Raw genomic sequence first — 11,013 nt, forward strand, 5'->3', positions numbered from 1 at the left:
AGGCTGAAGGCACAGAAAAGGAGGTCTGGGACACCTGTTTCAGGTGGATGCACAAGTGTCAGCCAGAGATACCAGCACGGATTGCCAAACTACGAGATGCCGCAAGAAAGTTTACGTCTTACCGTAACAAAACACCTGAGTTGACTAGGAAAATAATGCCAAATATTCAAAAAGCTACATGTACTGAGATATTTATAATATTGAAAGACTAAACACTTAATTGCCCAACATTAACAGGGGAAGAGTTAGCAGTCCCAAGGCATTCATTACCGCGTGTAAGACTATGAGACAAAGAGAATGATACAATGCTGAATTATTGCACAATGACAGTTTTTTAAAAAAACACTCATGGGGGAATGATTGGAAATTTTAAATACACAGATTGCCAAAGGCTGCTGAGACCAGGGATATGACTATTGAATTTGCCACCATGGAAAAGTGTGGCCATTGTTAGGTGGAGGTACCCAGTAAGGGCTTCTAGATTAGATAGGCTTTAATCTGGGAGCTGGCAGCTGCAGGGTAGCATAGGGGACCAGGCACTGCTTACTGGCAGTGGCTCAGAGCCAGAGCAGACAGTATGGAAGCATTTAGGCTTGTTCAGAGCTCTTGAGACCACAGACTTGTCTGGAGCAAAGGAACGCTATGGAGAATAACAGAAGATGGCCTTGGAAAGCTGGCACAGTGACATTTCCAAAACCAAATGTGGGACCCAAGGCCTGCTAAATTTATAGGTGCCACTGGGATTGTGGGCCAGCATATATGAATCTGGGCAGTCCTAGACAATGTGAAGCCAGGGTGGCCACGTTGGATCAGCAGTTCCAAGAAATCATTTACACTTGGAGACCTCAGTCCCCAGTCATTTTATGCATAAGGAAAATGAAGGCAAGGGAAGTTTAACAACTTGCCCAGAGTCACACAGCTTTAATGCTGCAAAGGCCAAGGCTGAAGTGAGATCTCCTGTTTTAACATTGTGCTTCTGGATGAAGGACCCCCAAATCCTGGGCTGACGAGTTGTGATGAGATGTGACAGGTAATGGACCCATGATAAATCACTACCCAGGGAAGCACCATGGTGATGGAGTGTTTGAGGAAGGATGATGATGTGTAAACTGGGAGAGTGGGAAGGGAGGGGGTTGTTGGGGGACCAGCAGCAACCTCTGGGCATGTGGCTGATTAGGGCCTGGGCCCGATTACTGGCTGTGAAGTTAGACAGGAAAGAACCATGGGCAGACATGGCATCCCTCACGCCACACGTTCCCCAATTTCCTTCTGTCTGTCCCTCAGAACTCACTTCATCGCCTTCAAGGCTCGTTTGTGGACACAACTCAGCTCAGCTTGTTGGTCTTTTAGGCATGTTTTTGTAAGGCCAGGCTCTACAGTTTTCAGATCCAGTGCTACTGGGAACTAAAAGGAGTCAGGCCCACTGTAAGCCTTGAGTGGCTCTGAATTTATGACTTTCTGTAAGAAGCTGAGAAGGCAGAGAGGCTGAAAGTGTCTCACCCAAATATCATTCTTTCTGTCCCACTTCTGGCAGCTCTGATATGACCACAAGCCTCCAGAGTCCTTGGCTCCTGTGGGACAGCCGCTGCGAACATTCAGCACAAGACAGGAGGCATCACATGCAGATCGTTCAGACCGAGGGGAGCCTTGGGGGTCACCCAAGACCAGAACCCAGGTCTCCTAATGCCCCCTCTGAACTACCGCCCTTCTCTCATCTCTCCTTCCCCTCCCTGATAGGCAACCTGAAACAAAGTTCCAAAATAAAAAAAAATTTTTTTTTCAGTTCAAACTTGAGCTACATTGTGGAGAAGGGTATAGCTCAGTGGTAGAGTACAACATTTAGCATGCACAAGGTCCTGGGTTCAATCCCCAGTATCTCTACTAAAAAAATAAATAAACTTAATTATCTCCCCCCACCAAAAAAAAAAAGCTTTAAAAAAAGAATTTATAAAAAAAATTGAGCTATATATATTTTTTCTGTACACATGCATATTTGCATATATAAATATATACATAACTGTACTCAGTATATATTCACACATAGATTAGAGCCAGTAGAAGGAGATAAAGGTACGGTAGATGCATAGAAATTCAAGTATTGCCTTAAAAACGGCATCCTCTAAGTGAGTTACCTTAACGGGAGGACTGAAGAACTTTTCCTCTGATGCTGTATCTGCCAGAAGTGATTGTTCTACTCGGGCTTTTCTTTACCATGTTCCTTCCCTCAGAACTGAGTTACATTGTTCCTCATTCTTGCCTCAATCTCCTCTGAGACCAAACCTGCTGAAAGGGACCAAACCTTGTTTCATTTATCTGTGCATGTCTCACGGTTCCTGGTATTGTTTTTGGCACAGTTGTTTGTTCTTCATAAGGTTTTGGCACAGTGTTCACTCTCCATAAAACATCTGTGGAATGACAGCGCATCAAAGAACTTGCACCTGATATTTCTTCAGCGTTTCCCCTCACCACTTAAAGGAGAAAAGTCAAGCAGCAACGTGATAGTGCCACATCAGCTGGTGAATTTAACAACCTGCTTTTTAAAAGAAAAGACCTGAGGATGCTAGGGGCTCAGACCGACAATTCTGAAATCCAGATCACACATATGAGTCTGAACAACTGAATCAAGTCTTGGGAGACAAACTAAAAATTCAACCCATGGCAAGGGTTGGCAGAATCAAATAAAATGTCAGATTGCCTGTAAGCCAATTTCCCTTTCCATAATCAATGAGTCATCTGAGGCAAAAAAAAAAAAAATCCTCAGGATTGTGTTTCCTTACAATATTTGTAGGAAAACTGCCTGCTTGCTTTCCTGTAAAAGTAAGAGGGGTAGAGCAGTTCCTAGACTCTTCTCAGATGCTTCAGCTAAAAAGTTAAATAAGCACAAGGGCCAATAATCGGAAAAGAGAAAAATTATGCCAAACACTTGGCACCAGCTGCAGCAATTAAGTAAGCACCTGCTTTATGCTTCATCTGCTGTCACTCCCTCCCTGCTTCATTTAGGCTAATTTCCGGGGTTTTGGAGAATAAATGCACCTCATTGCACCAGCACACAAACCTCTCTTTTTCCTTCTTTTTCTTTTCCTTTTTTCCCCCTTTGGCTATCATTAACTGGGGCAAACTGAGTGGCAGAAAGATCCAGACAAGGACAGGGTAGTAAGGGCACTTAAATCTCTAACATTTCGCATTTTAGGGAACATGGGGGACAGAGGTAATCGCGGCAATCGGTTCTGGTAGGAGAGTACTGATGGGCACTGCTTGTACTGAGCAGCCGACTACAGCCTCCCAGGGAGACTCTGCAAATGAAGATGCGGATTCGATTTCTGGAAGCAAGGTTTCTATTGGCTTCATCCTGAACCTTAGCTATGGCAACCAAAGCAAGTTCCTCGGCAGAGATTTACGCTCAAAAAAAAAGATGCCATTAAACAGTTCTCAACTGTCATCAGCACAGGGCCAGCAGGAGCATCAGATGAGACATGAAAGAGGTGACAGTGCTTCAAAAAGTTGAAAGGACTATGCAAATGTGAGGCATGTATTAATATTAAAAATGTTTACTGAAACCCATCTAACAAGAAGCTAGACAAGTAAGAGTATTCATCCCCTGGAAGTGAACAAGCACTTTTCAGAGCTCTGAGCTCCCATTTCCTTGTTCCCCTTTTATGTTGTCTGAAAACACTGGCTAATGATGCCTACATCAGAGGTGACTGGGAGGCTTAAATGAGACGAGATGAGATAATGTATGTGGAGCACCCTGTGCCATGCTGCATGTATAAAAGACACTTAATAAATGGGAATTGACTCCAAGGGGGAAAATCAAGCGCATTATCTTGAGGATTCTTTGTACTTGCAGTCCACCGTAGAAGCTTCACATTAAATTACATGTTTCCAGGAAAGAAAAACGGAAAGGTTACCCTCAATGGTACATAATCAGTGAAGCCAACCGCTTCTCACATGAAACAAAGACATCCATCCTTCCACTGGTAGGTGTCAAAGGAGCAATTCTTTTCTTCCCATACTGAGGACCACTGCTCTGTTCAAGGGGAAATGTTAAAGCTTCTTGTGAGTTCCCTCTAACACAGCCAGACACACACCACAAAGGAGAGATTCTGAGAATGGAGTGAGAATGTCCACCTACAGACATGAAGCTCCTTGGGAGCAGGAACCTCTCTACCTTGGTCCCTGCCACATTCCAGCGATGACAAGAGTGTCTGGCCCGTAACAAGCACTCAGTATACATTTATTGAATGAGCTCAGCACATAGGAGATGTGAGAAAGAAAATAAGAGATCAAACTAAAGGGGCTTTGTTTCATCAATTTAATTGGCATGTTTTGCTTCATCTGCCTTTGGTGCAAAAGAAGGCCACATTTGTTTTAGTGCTCAAACCACAGTGAATCTGAAGTTTCACCTTGTTGATAAGGAGAGTCCATCCTACTCTTACTAGGGTACTTGTTCTGTTAATAAGAGCAAGAGTGCTGGGAGAACACAGTCCAAAGTGGTTACCCTGTCAATTGTTAGTTAATATTGCCTGACAGAAGAAGGAACCCAAAGTCTGGTCAGTCTACCGAGGGGCTCTGCCATTTGCTATTGGTACTGCTTTACATTTGTGCAAAAGAAGTAAAGCTCATTTGTGTAGAATGAGCCTCTGTTCATTTTAGATATTGTTACAGTACCAAGACAGGCAACCACTGACAGTCCTAAGAGATTCTTAGGGAGCGTCAGGAGATGGAGTCTCCTTCTCTGGAATCACACTCACCCTTGCTACCTCTGCACCAAACAGGCCCGTGCTTCCAATGTTAACAGCACTCACGTGATAGAGAACTTTCAGTTTACACTCACACACATGGAACCACCTTGTCCCTAAGGCATGTCCACAGTACCTGGTGCCTGGATCAGCAGGTCCAGCATCAGCCTTACACTGTTTCCAGAACCCTTTTCTTAACTCTTCTTTCCCTGGAGAACTTAAAAAATTCTGAGCTCAAGTTCAAGGAGGTAACACTTGAACAGAATCTCAAGGATGAGAAGGAGAAAAGGAGATGGGCATACGAAGAAAGCAAACTGTATCACTAAAGACAGAGTAGGTTATTTCCCCAGATTTCTGGCAAAGTGAATGCACAGGTCTCAAAAGTCAATGGCAAGGAAAAAGTGAATAAAATGGGGTCTGGGAAGAGGGTTATGGGCACACATAGGGAGGGGCAATAAGTGAAAGGGTCAGGAGCTGGAGCAGGAGGATGCCCTTCCCTGGGCATCACATTTCATCCAGCTCATAGTCCTCCACTGGAAAGTCCTCCACTGTCACAACTGATGGAGACAAAGGTATCATACTTGGCCTGGCATTCAAAGTATTATTTCCCATTCATACTGTCATCAACTTCCCCTAGTGGCTCATCATAGTGGACCCCAATCCAGGACCCAGGCTTGAAATCTGTGAGTCCTACATACCTGATGGTTCCCTAGCAAAGGGGCTGCCAGGCATCTGCCTTACAACAGCACATTGGCAATAAAGAGTCTTCCAAATTGTTGGGGCAGCATCTCCCAGGCTGATCTATCATGTAATATGGACTAACTAGTTCTATGACAGGTATAGGTTAAAGGTATTATAGGAGCCCTTGAAAAGATACTCAAGCCAGTCTAGGACAATCAGAGAAATAATGTGGTCGTGAGAATGGACTCATCAAAATCTGATCTGTCTTGAATCATAAGGAGTACATTAATTCGTTGATCTGGCCAAGGAGAATGTGATTGGTTATGATCAGCTTAGACCAATTGTTTCATTTGTCTTCTTCCCTGGCCATAGAATAGGACAACCTGGGGCATAAAAAAAAAATCCCAATATCTAGGCCCACACCACTGATTCTAGACCCATCTGGGCTGAAGGAACGACTGTGAAGGCATGGAGAACAGGGTGAGCTTATGGAGATACTTATAATTCCACATGCCTGGAACACAGAACAGGAAAGTAAAAGTCTCAGGTGACACACTGGAGCCACCACTACTCAATGGGACATGGAAGCGGTAGTTTAGGTTCTAATTCCCTGTCCCCAAGTCAAAAATGTGAAAGATGTCCCTGCAGCCATATCACAGCAGATGCTATTAAACAAGGGAATCTTAAAGGAATCTTTGAGAAAATGTGCAATGCTTAAGGGTACAGAGTTTGCAGCAGCACAAGATGAGCTCAATTCTATCAATAATACCTGGAAACCAAGCCATGGGCCAGATCTGCACCTTTGAGGGTAATCAAGTACATTATGAAGGCACAAGCCTTAGATTGTCTTGTCCTCATCCACTGTTGTCTTTCCATTACAGTCTTTTTTTTTTTTAACATTTTTAAAATTGAGTTATAGTCATTTTACAATTTGTGTCAATTTCCAGTGTAGAGCACAATTTTTCAGTTATTCATGAACATACATATATTCACTGTCACATTCTTTTTCACTGTGAGCTACCACAAGATCTTGTATATATATCCCTGTGCTACACAGTATAATCTTGTTTATCTGTTCTACATATGCCTGTCAGTATCTACAAATTTCGAACTCCCAGTCTGTCCCTTCCCACCCCCCTGCCTTTTGGCAAACACAAGTTCATATTCTATGTCTGTGAGTCTGCTTCTGTTTTGTATTTATGTTCTTTTTTTTTTAATGGTCTTAAAAACTGTTATGTCCACATGTTATCTTGAAAATTTCAGGAAATCCTCAGGCTTAGGGAATGTGCTCAGAAGTGACAGTTTCTTTTCTAGTTGCAAAGCCTAATAATCTGCAGTCATGTTCTTGGATTCTACCAAGAACATAGCAAAGCAAGAATTATCCTGGGTCTACTACTCACTTGTGATGTGCTATTAGGCAAGTTACTTCACCTGTCCAAAACTCAGTTTCATCTGTAAAACGGGGGTAATGATGAGTTGTTATAGCAGAGACCATGTCATGTGTTCCCCAAAACTTGTTTCCCTTTCCTCCTGGTTATATGCCTAGTGGACATTTTCCAGCTTCCCTTGCAGTTATGTAGGGCCATATGACTGTGGTCCAGCCAATGGAATCTGGGCAGAAGTGATGTGTGCCACATCCAGGCCCCAACCTTAAGAACCCTCCAGTGGGATCCTTATCATGTGCACTCTCTCCCTCTCCCTCCAGGAAAGAACTGAACTCTAAGGTCCTGGGGAGGATGGGGACATGAATAAGCAATTAGCCTTGACCATATTACGTCACTGAGATTTAGGGATTGTTATGGCAGCTAGCCTATCCTAATAGAGCAATCAAGAGGCTCAAACAAGATAATTTATTTATAAGCACAGTGTCAGGAACATAGTAAATGTTTAGTAAGTAATAGTTATTTACTATTATGTGATATCTGCCCTGATTTAGGTATATAGACTTTTCTCTTCCCAATGCTATTTCTTCCCTTTCATCCAGTGACCAAGGCATCTCTGGACATCTGTCCCTGCTTTGTCTTTAAGCCTGATCACAATGTTAATGTGCTGCTTCTCTCTGGACCTTGCTTTACTAATAGCACTTCCTTGCAGAAAATATGGGGTTAGAGGGGATGTTTCTATTGACATGATAATGGTTCTGAAATGAGTCAGAAGCAAGAGGCAGTCCAATTGGCACTGTTCATCAGAGCTCCACTTTAGCTTCCCTTGCCTTTCTGTACGAAGGCTACAGGACTGAAAGTTAAATTAGTTTGGGAACTGACTTGAATGAGCAGCACAATCTGCTCCACTGGAGAAAACATTCCATAAAAACTGTTCCTGCCGAGTTTTCATGAAACTTCCAAATTTTAATTAGAAACTGGAGAACCATATGGGTGGCAAAAGGAATTTAAGGCAATGAGGGAGCAAGTGCTCATACACTAAGGTTAAAAATCAATAGCCATATGACTGGGTGGTCACTTAATCAGCATGATTTGAGGAGTTCTAGGGGTTCCTCCTGTAGCCCCCAAACATTTCCTCCATTACATGTTGGCAATGCCTGAAAAGTTGTTCATAGCAACTTAAAAGTAGAGAATGACAAGTCACTTTCACAATCACAAGTCACTTTACACGATCTCTCTTAACACTCACAATATGAACCTCAAGACTCCATGAAATCAAATAATCTGTACAAGATTATGCAGGTGATAAATAGCAAAGCAAGACTTTATCAGTGTCCTGGCTTCAGAATTCTTTCCACCTCACCACAGTTGCCTCTGCCATCATTAAAATTTCATTTCTTTGGGTTAAATGCATCTACAAAGAAATTGATCATTCAAATGAAATCTTAACTGAATCTTAGTGTATAAATGGAGTTGTTCTGGCTAAGTATATTTATGGGGAGGAGAGACAGGGAGAGAGAAACTTTAAGGAAGCAGATGCAAAGCCCAAGAAATAGTCAAAAAGCTGCTAGGTTAAAGCATCCATCCCCTATTCAATACAATTGGCCTTGAAGGAATATCTTGCTGTCATTCATACCTTATATCCTATCAGATAATTTCCCACCACCTGAGACAACAAGCTAGACTAACAAAGTTTAATTAAAGGGCTCGGTCATTATATGGCAAGGTGAGAAGTAGAGAAGGAGTAATTAAAAGATGAAAATCCACTTTACATTTGGCTTCAGGTTTGCTCTGCCTGTTGAAGGAATCAAACTCTTCTATAACTAATAGATTATTGTGCTTCCTGAGCATTGGTGCTTTAAAACTGCTAATATAGAAACAGAGAAAATCTAGACTTAAAAAAGCAAATTACAATCCAAGAAGGTCTTATATCCAGAGAGAGTTAGAGGAGTTGGAATCATATAGGCATTGGAGAAAGAATGTTGGAATAAGATGGTTGGAGTGGACACAAAACTGCTGGAGCCAATCGCCATTTTTTCCATCCTTGTATGGGCTTTTCTGGTTGTTGTCATGGCAATCATGAACTCTCTTGGCACCGGTGAATGTGTCATTTAGCATGCTAATGCATTACAACGAGCGTATAATGAGGCTCGAGGTCCACTGGAAGTCAAATCCTCTGCCATTTTGGGCTTCGTTGGTTCAAATCAATTCATGTTTCTTCTCTTTACAGCTGCCTCCTGAGACTTTGATAAGAGTAATTGGTTTCTATCTGAGGGAGGGGCAGGGATATGATCCTGGGACAACAGGCTTGGTAACAAAAAAGAAAGTTGCTTTTAATCAGAACACTGGCAATGTGGTGGACTCAGTGTTCCTCAGAAACCACCCCCAAAGATTCCCCTCAGCCATGAAAGTTTTAAAGGGAAACAAGGAAGTAACCTCAGTTAATCACTGAGATAGGCAGTTGTCGCCATCCCCCACTGCATGCAAACTTATGGTGCAGGCTTGTCCCAATCATCTGCTGCTGAGCCTGCTCTTTTATGACTCAGGAAGGTCTGCGAGCAACTTTTCTATAAACCAGAGGCAGGGGTAGGGAGGGGGTGCCCGCAGGGTCCTACTCAGTATTACTATCCAGGATCCCTTTCTTGATTCTCCCTAAAGACCTCTTTTTAGAAACAATAGTGTCTCCTACTCCCACTTCTGCCAAAAAAAATTCCCTTACTAAGAAATGATCAATTAATTTTCTCATTTTCCTAGGTTCAAACCCTACCTCTGCCATTGGCTAGATTTATGACCTGTTTATTTCATCTCTCTAGCCTCAATTTTCTTACCTGAGAAATGGGCATATCAGTGATTCCTACCTCATAGTCACAAGAAATAAGTGATATATGATGTATCTGTATGAGATAATGGATGCTCACTAAACCTATTTGGTAAAAGTTTCATGACATGTGTAAGTCAAATCATGTTGTACACCTTAAACTTATATGGTACTGTACGTCAATTATATCTCAATAAAACTGGAAAGGAAAATAAAAGAAAAAAGAAGTGATAATAATGTAGTGTATATATAAATGTTCTTAGCACAATGCTCAATACCCAAACAAGGTCCAGTGAAGGTGATCAGAGTATCTATCCCCAAAATATGCCACCGTTTTTTTTAGGATTGTTTTCAGCTGAGAGCAGTTAGCTCTCTACCCTCTCCCTTCCTATCTAAAAACAGTGTATAAATTTCCCTTTGTAAAGGTAACATAAATTGCCATTTCTAAACTTGTCTCCATCTCCAGTACTGGGAAAAGAAGTATTCGGGAGACAGCTGTTATCACCTGAAAGGACCCTTATCTGCACAACAAATCTTACTAAACGACTCTCATTTACCATACATTTCCCAGACACCTTCCCAGAACTAACCCCCCCACCCCGAGAGGCCCCCAGAGGCGCCCATCCCCTTTTCCTTTGTCTAGCCTCTTCTCTATACTTTATCACCCTGTATTAAGAAGATAAATTCTTACACCCAAATTCTTTCACCTTCTTGAGTCACATTTCTTTGTGAACTCTGAGCATAGGTATGTAATTACTTTTTTTCTCCCTTATTAAGCTGTCTTTTGTCAGTTTAACTTGTGCTGGTACGAGGTACTGAATCTAAGAGAGCAGGGAAGTTTTTCCTTCCCTATATAGGTATGAAAACTTTCTCTTTTTGTACTTTTTTCTTGGCATTATTTTTCTTGTTCCCTGGTTTTCCCTAGAAACTATTTCTCAGAACCTTTGGCCATCTTCATGAGGATTTAGAAGCAAAAGAGAGAGGAGGTGTCCCAGATCTTTGGGAGCAGAGGGCCTACGGGAGACACTGCCTACTGCTGCAGCCACCTGATGTCCACAAGGAAGCAGAGGCCCTTGGGGAGGCTGCTAGGATAGATTAAGGCACAGCTGGGGCTCTTGGTTTAGTTTAAACTTTCCTGACAACTTAGTCAGGATTCTGTGCTGCTATTGCCACTCCACCAGCCTGAAATGTCCCCTAACACTGCCTCCCCCTTGCTTGTTTCCTCTTGTTTAATTCTCATCTCCTCCCCTAGGCCATGTGATGCTCGCTCGAGGGCAGGAGCTCTTTGAGTCTTGCCTTCTACTGAATGTGCAGTGTCGTGCTGTGCCTCACGTGCAGAACACACTTTCACACACATTTATTGAGTGAGTGAACTGAGACAACTATGCTGAGT

This window comes from Vicugna pacos, chromosome 11, assembly GCF_048564905.1.
Source record: "Vicugna pacos chromosome 11, VicPac4, whole genome shotgun sequence".
NCBI lineage: Eukaryota > Metazoa > Chordata > Mammalia > Artiodactyla > Camelidae > Vicugna > Vicugna pacos.